Below are 15,215 nucleotides of genomic sequence, written 5' to 3' on the forward strand. Positions count from 1 at the left end.
GGGGCCATCTGTTGAGGCTTATGCCCATAGATTTTGTACATGTGGCTCTAGAATCCCCAATTTTATTATTTTCAATTAATTAATTTGTAGAGAAGGATTTTGGCCCCTACTTAGACCAATTTAAGGGATTCTATCTTAGAAAAATATTATTTTATTATGAGGGAAGTTGAGCACCTCCTCTATAATTAGAGGTGCATTCTTTTCATTTTCTCATGTGATTTTGGGGGAGAAATCACATAGCAATCTGAAATTTCTAGGATTTTTCCTTGATGATTTTGGCTTTGGATATTCCAAGTGAGGCAGATTGTCTTGGGGAAGATATGTTTTGAATGAAAGAACTTTCTGTGGATTGACCAAGTGATGCTTGGATGAATAGTGTTGTATTGTGAGTATTGTCTTCCATCTTGCTACAATTGTTGAATTAGGGTTTGTCGTGCCATATTAAAAATTGCAATATTTCTCATGAACTCTATTTTATTGATACAGAAAATTTGTCATCAAGTATCCACAAGAAAACTAGACTTGCCTTCCTTGATCTTACGTCTCCTAGTTTGGAAAGTCGCTAGGGTTATATCGAGAATTTATCCTTCTCTATTTTCTCTTTCCATCCAAGGTATTCAACTCTTGACCCACTCCTTGTCTGACTCCATATGCCCAGAATTTCATTGATAAGTCAAGGCATCGGTCTCTCATGCTCCATAACTTTATACTTTTGTAAAATTCTTAAATTCATAATAGTGTTTTTTTGGGCATTCTCCAAAGCCTATTAGAGCCATCAGTTCATTGACCTGACCTCACTACTTCATTCCTCCAGGATCCATAATTTATTGAAGATTATTTTGGAGTGTTTATATAAGCGGATCCTTAGAGGGTATTTATCCTAAGCGATTCTTGGGTTACATAATCTCCAGAACCTACTGAGGAAGCCTACATTGTGGGGATAACATCTTCCCACAAAACAATAGGAAAATTGGCTACTAAGGTGACCATGGTGGTTGATCCTGTTGTTATTGGGGATATGGTGTGGCCTAGCACTAGGGTGCTATATTTTGCTGTAACAGGCACATCTATAGAAAGCATCATGAAGTATCCCTCCAAAAATCCTTGTTGATGTTACAAATAGAACATGCATGCTTATTGCTGGAAGGCTTTTGCATTAAATCAAGACAATATAGTTTGCATGAGTATCTTTCCTAGTGGCATCCATATCTCTGAATGAGAACTCACCAAAATGCAGAGATATTGAGAAAATGAACTGTGTACACAAATCAGAAACTATCTGCACAGGACTTAACTCCACACGATATTGTTGTCTTTGAAGAGGATTCCTTGTTTGACAACGTTCAATGGCATCCATTAGAGATATACTGCCACCAATATTAATTGTGTAGCTTAAAAGCTTTGATAAGTCATTTTGCAAACTTTATCTTGTCAATAATGTTGATCATTCTGGAATGCCTTTTGTGCCAGGGAAAATGTGAAGTCATATATGATTTTGTTCTACATTTATTTTTCAGTGTGCTGTAATTTGAAGCCAAACATCCCCTCGATTTCTGGAAAATACTCTATTTGGTTTAATCTCTCTGTTCCTCATTTTCCATGGAAACTGTATTCCTTGGGATAAGCACATGCTTGAAGATGAGGTTGCTAAATCACTAAAGGCAAAGTTTAAGTTGCATGGCTGGAAAATATTGGTTTATTCTAATGCCCACTGCGGATGGGAAAAGCTTATTCTATTAGGTAGTAGAGTGCTACATTTCTATCATTTATGATGCAAGGAAATATGCCTTCTTGTTGATGCGACCTAGCTAGAAGACCAAGGGTACCTATCTATCAGTTTATATGTAGGAGATAATTTATAATTCTCCACATGGAGGTTAATTTGTATCCTCCAAACGAGCACGAGAAAATTCACTGCTTTTAGCCAATAATCATCAGTTTCACAATACTCTTTTGTTACACGAGATCATCTTCAAATGGTAATGTTTTCCCAATGACATTTCACTCTTTTACAGGTGAGCCTTGCATCCACAGACCCTGTTTCTTGTTATTTCAGTCAACATAAATTAAATTGTTGAGTACACAACTCAAACTCCTTTTAAATACGCCAAATGCCTTCCTTTGGAGTGATGTGTCCTATAAGAGAGGCACAATGATGGCTAGTAAGTTCCTTTCATTCCTCGTGTTCAATGTAGTGATCACTCTCTTGAATTAGGCAAGCAAAATTTAGGTTCTGGATGTTTTGATTCCATCGAGGGAACTTGCAACCACATATGCAAATATTGCATATCACTTACGGATATTAGTGTTTTCGTATATCTGGAACTCCCTAAATAATCAAAAAACAAAAATAGCAAGTAATGTTGGTTTATCGTTATATGATCCCCCTGATGTCTAAATCCTATCTCATCAAATAGAAAGATAAGAGGCCCAGTGTTATACAGGCACTACTAGAAGGATTGTATTTGAGCTCCTCTCGGACTAAAATACCAAGTCAGCTTATCATGTTTTCTGAAAAAGTTACAAAGCCCGGCATACAGCTGCTTCTATATTGGAATGTCATGTTATGCTATTTCCTCATGAAACAAGATGCTCTTAGGCACTTGCTGAACTATATCGTATGCTTAATGGAAGATTTACACTATGGATTATGGAAGAAAAAGCTGAATACCCTTGAAATAAGGGTAGGACTTTCCTTAGTCCAGCAAGGACACTGACAGCTTGCTCAAGATCTTTTGTTTTACAACGTAATTAGCAAAGCAACCCAAAATACATACAACAAAGTTTCATATAGTATTAGGTCTATTTGGCTCTTCATTATGGAAGCATTCTTGGAGTTACTGAAGCTAAAAAGATACTAGCTCAAGGAGTTGATCAGGCGTTAAACGGTAAACCATTGGCAGTAACTACCTGAAATCTTTGTTGAATCTCATGTACTTGCTTGGCAACGATTCTAGCAGTTGGTAGAGCTTCAAGAGTCAGCAAGGGTTCTTCTAGAAATTGGGAATGGAGACAAACAACACGTTGGAACTACTCAAACGATTGGGATTATTTGTCTATTGGAATGATTTGCTTCAATGGAAGAATCACGTGTCCGACATTGTAAACAATTCATTTAAAAAGTTTCCAAATATAAATTCCACCTTCATCACCTTGGATATGGGGAGAAGGCATGGAGTATTAACAAGCTTGCTCGTGTGAACGGCAAGTAAGTGATTGAAACTGGGTTGAACAAAATGGATGGCTATTCAACAGTGGAAGTTCAAGAAACTTTTGACAAAACTAGAGAGCAAGAAAAAGCATATTTAGGAGTGTGAGAATGCATTTCATTAGTGCTATGCATTTCTGTCCATCCATTCTGAAAAATTAAGGGGCAAACAAATGAAGGGGAGCCAGAACCCAATCTAGAATAGGACATGAGCAAGAACAATCCAATTTTAAAACCATCTCAAAACAAAGCTTCAAGAAGAATATAAAACATTATCAAAGTTAAGCAGCAGGAATAAAGAACTAGAGTAGTAGTTACTAATTAATGTATTAGGCGGTAGAAATTGATCGTTTGGAATAATTGCATTGAAAATCAATGAGAACTGTTCATATTATTTAAAATAAAAACAAACGGGCAGGCTAACAAAGATGAGTTAGGAGGCTCGTGATAGAGATTCAATAAAATAACATCCAATTGACGAGGGAAAAACAATGTAATTGTCTGAAACATATTCTGGAATTCAGGAAGTGTAATGACCTTGAGCTAGAGCATATGCTGAAAACAAATAACACCTCCTTCCCCTGTGAGCATATGAAGGCAAAATTGGGATGAAGGAAACCTCTAAAGCCATACAAGTATAAGCAATTAGTGACGATAGATAAATGGAAATTTCAGTATAAATTGTTGAAAAGAGGTTACAACTAGAAAAATGCTCTACGGAATGAAAATGAAGTTGGCAATACCTAGTTTCAGTATAAATTGTTGAAAAGAGGTTACAATTATACAAATGCTCTAGGGAATGAGAAATGAAGTTGGCAATACCTAATATCAAAGATATACTCTTCTATTGGTTAAAGATAATATGACCTGTCTAGTGAAATCAAAAGACAAGTAGCCTAACCAAGACATACTTCCATCTCCAGTTTTGAAAGGTTAAAGAGCAACTTCTAACCTGATTTTAGCTCCTACATGTCCATTCTTTTATCGCATTCCTTGTATCATACTCGGTGTAACCTAGACCCTAAGGCTACCAATCGTATCCAGAAAAAACAGTTCAAATCAACATTTTTTCAAGCCTCTTCACTATTTTCCTTCTAAAATTCTCATACATATTCCACAGGTAGTCAACAAAATTTCTATGGAATTAGGTATCCCACAGTCAACAACATGCGACACAGCAACGAGCGAGTGCCTTTTGATATCATGGTATGATACAGGCGTGTCATTATTCTCGAGAAAACCAAAGAAAAGTTCCTCTATATCGTAAAGCTTTGGGAGCTGGCACGCTTCTCCAACTTCCCAAGATATATGCAGCAGTGCGCAATGTTGTTGATCTCCAAATTACAAAGATATATGCAGCAGTGCGCAAAGTTGTTGATCTCCAAATTACATGTTTCCAGAGCAACATTTAGAAAACTGCTAAGCGTTGATCTTCACATTACATGTTTCCAGAGCAACATTTAGAAAACTGCTGACCATAAATTATGGAAGTAATATTTAAAATAAATAAATACTGCATATGAATGAATGGTATAGAACCCTGATACATATTCATGCTATAAACAATGGTACAATTAAAATCAACAAGAAATTCTTAGTATATTTACTTGTTTTAATGGTATCCAAATATTTTACTCGATAAACGCTTTTAAGAAAGGCACTGGGTAGAAACCTCTGCATCTCTCCATCTCTGTAGCAACCAGCATCAGCCATCTTCACTTCATTTTTGTTATCACAATTGAATTTGGGGGTTGTATGTTTGAAACGGGGTTCGTTTAGTTAGAACGTCGGCTTATCGCAGATGAAGTTTGGGAACATAGTTTGCTATTATAGTTTGTCCAGTAATGTTGTGTGGGAGTTTGGTTACATAATTTACTATTATCGTTTGTCCAGTAATACTATGTGGGCCAGAAGGAGAGCCGTTTCCCGATTAATATTAATTTTATCGCTAGTCTGGTAACTATTGATGAGTTTGAAATATTGAAGTGTAAATTTGTAGTGTTTAGAAAATCTTGGATGAAGAAACCCGACTTCGCCACTCAAAATAGAGATAAAATAAAGTGTCTAAATGGGTTCATGATGACTATAAAGGCAGTGTTTGTATTTTTTATTATATAATAAAAAAGAGTGGCCATCCTTTCAAATTTTAAATGTTTACTTAAAGTATTTTTTATTAAATTTTTGAAAATAATTTTTAGGTTTAGTTAAATATAGTATAATTAAATGACTTAAATGTTGAATTGAGGCTTTTGTTATCTATATCAAGTTTATGAGAGTAGTTTTCAGTGAAAATCATATCATATTTTATTTGTCTACGCATTTGGAACCCACGAGTGTGGTTCATGGTCAGGACGAGCTTAAGAACCAGCTTAAGAACCAGATCATAGATGCATGTTAAATAGAGAGAGTATGACCTCAAATGGTTAAATTTGACTGGGAAACGACTATATTTGAGTAGACAACTAGGTTGTACTAATTGCTACTACGAAAGGCTAAGTTTGACTAGGCACTAAAACCAAGAAATAGAGAGAGGAAAAATAATTATTAATTTATTTTTTTTAATACCAAATGTTAGAGTATGAAATAATAATCTATTAATAGGTCTTTTAATTAAATCGATTAATAGTTAGTAAGTTAATATAAAAGATATTATATAATATTTAATTGAAAATAATAGCAAATATCTTTAAATAGATAACCTATTAATTTTGTTAAATAAAGACCTCAAACTAACTAAATGGAATTCCACTACATTGGTTGATTAATAATTTATAACTACTTAATAATAAATATATTCTATAATTAATAATAAAAATTATTATTACTTAGTGAGCAGAAAATAATAAAAAATGTTAGGTTAATTTGGTATAATTGTTATCTTAAGGTAGAGCAATAATCTATTAATAGGCTTTTTAGTTAAAACTAGGTATGTAAATAGTTCGTTAATTTATTTTTGTGGGTTAGTATGTTATATATATTAAAGTAAAAGTTTGAATTTAATTAACAAGAACCATAATCTTATTACTAGATCCAATTAATACTATTCTAGCATTAAATTTACATGAAATAAGAAAAATTATAGATAACCTAATAACTACCTCAAACTAACTATAATTTGATTTTATCTCGATAAAATTAATATGTTAGTTCAATTAGAAAGAATATAGAATTTATCAGAGGTTAGTTAATTTATTTATTTTATTTATATCTAAAGGGTTGGAAAGAAAAACCATACTATTGGAATTCTTCCATCCACGAGAAGGAGCGGACAATGCTTGCTTCAATACTTTACTAGGTCACTTAAAAGGAATTCGAGCACTAAAATCAAACCTAGACACTGTAAAAAAGGGGGGTGGGGGCAAAGTCGAGAAGGAAGAAAAGGAAACAAGCTGTCTCAAAGATGAGGGGGAAGACAAAGAAGATCGTAGAGAAGAACCACCCAAGGGGCGGGGGAGGGAAGGCATAAGCTAGGAGGAAAGGGTAGGAATCCAACAACTGCTAATCAGAAAGCATCCTCAGAAAGCATAATAGTCCCTCTACCTTTAGACCCCTTAACACCATTAGTAGGTCCCTTAGATCTGTAAAAGACCTTATTGACCCCAAGGACATGAAAGGTGTCTATGTTATTCCGTGTTCTTGTGGGACCCCCTATGTGGGTGAGACGGGGCATTCTATTAATCAAAGGATTCATGAACACTCTGCTGACATCAAACATAGGAGGACCCGGTCTTCCGCCTTGGCAGAGCATGCGGAAAAAACAAAGCATCACATTTGCATTGAGGAGGCCCAGGTCATTGCCAAGATTGCTCCCTTTCATCACCGAAAATTTAGGGAAGCCATCGAAATTGAGAAAAGGCCGAGAAATCTCAATAGGGATGATGGCTGGAAGATTAGCAGCTATTGGATTCCTGCCCTTTCCTCCTAGCTTACGCCTTCCCTCCCCCGCCCCTTGGGTGGTTCTTCTCTATGATCTTCTTTGTCTTCCCCCTCATCTTTGAGACCACTTGTTTCCTTTTCTTCCTTCTCAACTTTGCCCCCGCCCCCCTTTTTTACAGTGTCTAGGTTTGATTTTAGTTCTCGAATTCCTTTTAAGTGACTTAGTAAGGTATTGAAGCAAGCATTGTCTACTCCTTCTAGTGGATGGAAGAATTCCAATAGTATGGTTTTTCTTTCCAACCCTTTAGATATAAATAAAATAAATTAATTAACTAACCTCTGATAAATTCTATATTCTTTCTAATTGAATTAACATATTAATTTTATCGAGATAAAATCAAATTATAGTTAGTTTGAGGTAATTATTAGGTTATCTATAATTTTTCTTATTTCATATAAATTTAATGCTAGAATAGTATTAATTAGATCTAATAATAAGATTATGGTTCTTGTTAATTAAATTCAAACTTTTACTTTAATATATGTAACATACTAACCCACAAAAATAAATTAACGAACTATTTACATACCTAGTTTTAACTAAAAAGCCTATTAATAAATTATTGCTCTACCTTAAGATAACAATTATAACAAACCAACATTTTTAATTATTTTCTGCCCACTAAGTAATATTTTTTATTAACTTATTAATTATAGAATATATTTATTATTAAGTAGTTATAAATTATTAATGGACCAATGTAATGGAATTCCATTTAGTTAGTTTGGGGTCTTTAGTTAACAAAATTAATAGGTTATCTATTTAAAAATATTTCTTATTATTTTCAATTAAATATTATATAATATCCCTTATATTAAGGTACTAACTATTAATTGATTTAATTAAAAGACCTATTAATAGATTATTATTTCATACTCTAACATTTGGTATTAAAAAAAAAAATTAATAATTATTTTTCTTCTCCCTATTTCTTGGTCTTGGTGCCCAGTCAAACTTAGCCTTTAGTAGTAGCCATTAGTAAGACATAGTTGTCCACTCAAATATAACCATTTCCCAATCAAATTTAATTGTTTGAGGCCCTGCTCTCTCTATTTAACATGCAGCTGTCATCTGGTTCTTCAACTTGTCCTGACTATAAACTAATTTATATGATTTATTAATTTTATTATTTTAATATTTGAAAATGTATTTAAATAAAAAATAATATATTAAGATAAAATAAATAAATATAAAAATAAAAACAAATAGATTTATAATTTATATGATTTATTAATTTTATCTTTATCCTTTTTATATTTTAAAATATATTTAAATATAAAATAAGAAATAAAATATAATTTCTCTAAATAAAATAAAACTAATAATTTAATGGGTAGCCAATATTAAAATCTTTGATAAAAAATTAGAAGCTAAATCATTTTGAAATTAAGTATCAAAAAGCTAAATCATTTTGACATGAAGTGTTAAGTTTTTTTTTAATATGCAACCAAAACAATTTTACAAATTTATATACCACTTTTAAATACTATAATTTTTACAATTTATTAATTTTTTTAGATAAACAATTCTATATGAAAATATGGTATAAGGTCTTGCTATAAGAACCTGTGGTCACCAAGTTAATTAAAATAAAATTAATACAAATATGATATACCATAATTTTTATAATAATCATTAATTTTTCTCTTAATTTATTGGATTATTAAATTTATAATACAATTTTAAATTCATAATATATATTATAATTATTTTTTTTAATTCGATAAGAAAATCTATCATAACACAGTTGTCAAACCAACCAACAGTAAGGACAACCATCTCTTGTTGCTATAGGAGAATAACCCATTGGTGGTTCGTAAGGGGCAAGCTTTCACTCTTGCTAAATACCTTTGGGTCTTGAGTCCTTAAGTGCGAAGAAATCCTACTCTTAACCAAGAGGAGACAATTTAAAGCACACTGCAAGCCTATATTATAAAATTATTTTATTTTATAAAAATTTATCTTTTATATACAAAAATATAAATTATATAATATAAATATTTTCTTTTTATAAATTTAAATTACAAATTATATATATATATAATCAATAAATATTTTAAAATTATATAAATAAAAACAAATTAAAAAAAACTCATATATAAAAATAAAATTATAAAATAAAAATAATTAAAATAAAAATAAAAATATACATATAATTTTGTTAATTTAATATATTGATGGTTTTATAAGATTACGGCCCCTTTACCATTTTTTTCGTTAAAAAAATAAAAATAAAAATATACATATAATTTTGTTAATTTTGTTAATTTAATATATTGATGGTTTTATAAGATTACGATCCCTTTACCATTTTTTTCCTAACATTGATGGTTTTATAAGATTACGGTCCCTTTACCATTTTTTTTCTCAAAATAGTGAAACAAAGCTTTTATATATATATATATATATATATATATTTTTGATATATAATTATAATGTTGTATTTTATATTATTTTGATATTCAATATAATTATTAATTTACAATATTATTTTATTTGTCATTTTTATTTTTAATAATTCAAATAAAATCTCAAAAAATATATTTTTCAAAACCAATTTAATAATAATAATTTAAATTTTATATCACTACTTTTACGAATACGAATTCCACCGTGACCAGATGTCCTAAACCGACTTCATTCTTAATTATAACCTTGAAACTGGAACCTAAACCACTACCTATCCTAATTTCTCATTCAACGACACTTTGGCTCTCCGCTAAAGAAACCTAACACCGCCCAAATTCAAACAGAGGGTATTCACTTCATCCATCGTATTACGCCCAAAATTTTAGAACGACTCAGTTGGCTCCCGAGGAGTCGACTTGATATTAGGTTTCACTTCCTCGAAATCCTGGGCATTAATTCAAAGTTGATATTTAAATCCATTAGGATTAAAAGACGTAAAAACCTGTAAAGCATATTCAAATGCAAGATAATATTCCCTGTACTCCATCGTTTATGCACACAATTTTAGAACTCACTCCGTCGCGGAGGAATCGACTTAGTCGACGTATCATATAAAAACCATAGAGGTCATAGCATTTACTATAAATAAAGAAACAAATTACAATTCTCCTTTTCAAAATCCACTGCGTCAATTTCAAGATAATATATATATATATATATATATATGAATGATTAAAATACTTAATGCAAAACGCAAAATATAGCTAATAAATTTGGACGCAAATTTGAATGCAAGATGTTAAGAATTTCAAGATTATATTTAATTTCATTCAAATTTGGTTTGTAAAAAAATTGTAAGACAAATTTGAATAGAGTAACTTCCGTTGATAACAATTTTTTTATTCTTAAACAGTTAATAGTAGCTTCCGTTTCATAGCACATAGCATTTTTTATATATGTTTATTTAGTAAAATTCATCACTACGATCATATCCAACTTTCAAAACAATGAGTGAGCCAAAAAAATATTACTCACAGATTTTCAATTCCACTGAATACTAATTCGTAGCAGCTGACCCTCTTTCTGTGAAAACCAATCTGCCGCAGCAGCCTCTCCTTCAATTAAAGCCAATCTCTGCTGCCCTCCTTCAATTAAAGCCAATCCTCTGCGGCTGGCAGAGATAAAGAATCTATATAATCAGATACTCAATTCTTTGCAGATGGCAGAGATAAAGGAATATATATTTAAACGGATTTTAATCCCAATTAATAAGAACATTAAAATGCCAAAAATAGCAAATAAAAATCACTAAACTATACTGCAAACTAGGATCTACTTTAATTATCCTTCATGCAAACATTTTTTCCAAACCCTTTACGGAATCTTTATCACTACGAATTATTTATTTACCTGGTCTCCTCCAACTCCATGTCCGATTGTGAATCTTGAATCAGCAGAACCCTGAATTCAAATTTATGGAACTTTTGCTCTCATGCGTGAAAATTCCAGAGAAAAATATAATGAAAGATCATTAAAAATTAAATTGAAAACTGCAGAGGAAATATACTGAAGATCGCTAAAATTTAAACTATAAAATATCGAAAGAAAAAAATTATATACAGCACCCAAAAAAACCCATATTAGAGGCCAGAGGAAACCTGAAAGAAACTCACAAACAAGTATAACAAAACCAAACAACCAAAAAGAACAAAAGAAAAGAGGGAGCAGAAATAAAATAAAGAACGCTGAATGAAAAGAGGATCCAGGAGCTGGTAAACATGCACAGGGCCCATGGACAGTAGAAAACACACGCATTCTCATAATTCACAACCTCGGCGCTAGAAGGGCAGGAACACAATTAGATCCTTCATATCTTTTATAGTTGAATTGGAAGGAAAAGCATCTGGCAAGGCCAACGGTTACAGCGCGAGAAATGCACGAACGCAATTAGATCCTTTACATGTATTACAGTTGAATTTGAAGAAAGCATCCAAGGCCAACGGTTACATAGGTGTAGGTTCCAGACGCACTGGAGCCGAGCAGCATGAGTATAGAGGCAAAGGCGTGCAAGAGATAAAGAAAGGCAATCGTCAAAGGTAAATATATCTGCTTTTAGGCAAAAGGTAAATAGACCTGCTTTTCTTTCGAAAAAGACAATAAAAATTTGAAAAACATGGCATTTGCGTGTCTAGCCTTGCAATTACGCTGAAAAGTCAAAAATTACCCTTAAAAAAAATACAATTTAAAAAAATGAATGTTATATTTTACTAAATATAGCAGAGCGACAAATAGGCTGAAAAGTAAAAAATTACCATTAAAAGAAATTACAATTTAAAAAAAATAAAGGTTATATTTTACTAAATATAGCCGAATGACAAATATCCTTTGGTTAAGATAATTTCTTTCTTTATTCTGTCTTTTTCTCTCCCTATCTTCTAATTCATTAGATTCCCTTTGCTAAACTCCCTCTCCATCTTTGGAATTATATGATAATGAAATTTTAACGGATGTTTTTATTTAATTATGTTAATAGCTGGTATATTTTGAAGTAAGGTTTTAAATTTTTTTCTTATTTAAAAAATAAAAAATAATATATATATATATATATATAAAATGTAGATTTAATAATATATCAATAATTTTCTTTTATCATATATATAATTTAAAAAATGAAATCAAAAGTTTCTAAATTATATTTGTTGTGAGAAATTTTTAATTTCACATAAATAAAAATTAAATAGTTGATAAATTAAACTTTTTAATTTATATGGTTGTATTAATAATAATTTTTATCTAAAACAATATTGCAATAATTTTCTATACAGTAAAATATTTTATAAATTAAATATTTATTTCAAATTAATAATTTTATCTAAAAATCAATAAACAATATTTTTAAATAACATAAGTTATTATTGTTTTTAATATATTACTTAAATAAAGTTCAAAAAATATATATTATTCAAGTATCATAGGTTGGAAAAGATACAATATAGCAAAAAAATTTAAAATATGTTGAAATAATGTCAAATAACAATAGTAATTATCAATCTCTCCATGGAGTGATATGAGAGGTGCATGAGGAAAGGCAAGGGGGTAGCTATACCCCTAAGGTGGATTAGTTGGCTACGTGGCAAATGCACTTTCCTAATGAATCCGCAGTAAGTGAAAGGATATCCACTACAAATGCACGTTAAAAGGAATGCAATGTGGCAAATGCCCCTTCCTAATGAATCCGCAGTAAGTGAAAGGATATCCACTACAAATGCAGGTTAAAAGGAACTAGAGGGCCACTGACTCAGTTAATGTAGCATGAATGCAACAAGGAAAATGGAGATGGCCATTGATGGCCGAAATCACCCGAGGACTCATGCAGAATTATGAAGTATCAGAGTAGATTACATATGATTTTACCATCACCTCAATCAGAGAATAATTGGAATTTTCTAGAGAGTCGGCTCTAGAACCCACTATGGATTAAGGAGTTTATGTTCCTAGTGTTCATGCTTATTTGAAGAAAGGACTAGGCCCTTTTGGCATGGTTCCTTCTTCTTGTTATCGCTTGAACCCAACTAGCTCTGAAGGAGATATTTGGATAAGTTGAAATAACAGACAAGATGGGTCAAGTACTTCTCGGTATCCTCCTCATGATAGCGAAAACCCATCATGCAGAGGAATTATTAGCCATTGGGAGTGAGAACATGTATCTCCTTCGTTTGGTTAATAGATATTTCTTGGCTACAAGATTGAACTGTAAGTCACAAAGTGGAATTTTTGGTCCATTCTAGAAGGAGCTCACTATACAAGGCTCTTGGTACTCCACATATCCCTTCTCTTGTTTCTTTCCTTAGTCAAAATTTTGATAGTTTTTCATTTACTCAATTTTAGCTCTCTATGTAGACCTCTCCCCCACTGCTCTCCTTCTCTTGGCTTGCGTTGGCCCAAGCCTGTGATATAGTTTGTAGCTGGATTTTTAGTCCCCCTCAGTATTCTCTATATATTTCTCATCTCAGTCAGCAAGAGTTTGGCAAGTTAGTCCAAAATTATTTTCTCCCTTTTTTATATGATAAATCTTCTTAGTTATGCCACATGCCTCACTAATGAGCTCATTCTAGTAGGGACATTGGTGGTCGGGGAGACTAAAATAGTACTCAAACTCATTCTATAGCTCACTTCTCAAACAAGAAATTATGAAAAGAAAGGAAAACCACTCAAACTTACAAGTCATCGTTACAATTTCAAGTTGGGTGCCAAACCTAAGAAACTCACGTGGCAGGAAAAATGAATACACACAAACTATTGACCTTTAGTGACACATTAAGAATCTACTGGGAAAAGTTTTATTTGAAAGTGAGACACTTGGGATTTCAAGTTGGGTGCCAAACCTAGGAAACTCAGGTGGCAGGAAAAATGAATACACACAAACTATTGACCTTTAGTGACACATTAAGAACCTATTGGGAAAAGTTTTATTTGAAAGTAAGACACCTGGGATTTCAAGTTGGGTGCCAAACCTAGGAAACTCAGGTGGCAGGAAAGATGAATACACACAAACTATTGACCTTTAGTGACACATTAAGAACCTATTGGGAAAAGTTTTATTTGAAAGTAAGACACCTGAGATGGATTACTCCTTTGAATGGAGGAACTTCAATTACAATTGACCTCATTTTGATCCATGTTTTATGTTTGTAAAAGTTAAGATTTCCATGGACTCTTTTGAAAAGCCATCATTTTGTCCTCATGTTATTTCTCTTATGGGAACTACTCTCAAGTTTTACCTTTGGCTTGTTATAAGATTATATATATATATATATATATATATTATAGAGCATCTTGAACTTAATTAAAAAAACAAAAAAAAAAACAAAAAATAATAAAATAATAGTTATCTAATATATTAAAAATATTTAAATTAAAATAATAAAATCAAATATACTATTTCAGTGGATAATTTAATTGGTGATCAGAGTGATATGAATGGACTAAGAGATTTAAGGTTCAATCCTACAATTTAATTGCTAATTGAAGTGATATGAAATTGTGTAAGATATTTACGATTCAATCCCAAGAAGTAACCCAGTTTATAGAGAGGAAGACATGGACTAAGAGATTTAAGATTCAATCCTACAATTTAATTGGTAATCAAAGTGATATGAAATTGAGTAAGAGATTTACGATTCAATCCCAAGAAGTAACCCTGTTTATAGTGAGGAAGACATGTAGTAGACCAGGAATATAGTGATACAATGTTACGAATAGAGTAACTCAATTTCTAATTCCTCTAATTACAAAAATAAAATAAAATAAAATACATTAAAATTTCATAATTTCACATGATGATTTTTATAAATTTTAATAAACATTATCGCAAATAATAAAACGTGTTATTTAAAAAAAAATTTATTAAAAAGTATTTAAAAGAATATACAGGTGTATGTGGTGATGGTAATTAAGAAAATAAAATAAAATAATGTTTAATTTATTTATATATTTATTTTGTTGTTGTGTGTATGTTAATATATAATAATAATAATAATGGAAGTGGTAATGAGAAAAGATATTTTGAAGTTAAAAACAAAGCTACACATTTTTACTTTTAAAAAATTATTAATTTTAATAATTTGAAATGATTAAGAAATAATAATAATAATAAAAAGA

This window comes from Pinus tabuliformis, chromosome 1_1, assembly GCF_031772625.1.
Source record: "Pinus tabuliformis cultivar Carrire ecotype Pingquan chromosome 1_1, CPIR1, whole genome shotgun sequence".
NCBI classification, from domain to species: domain Eukaryota; kingdom Viridiplantae; phylum Streptophyta; class Pinopsida; order Pinales; family Pinaceae; genus Pinus; species Pinus tabuliformis.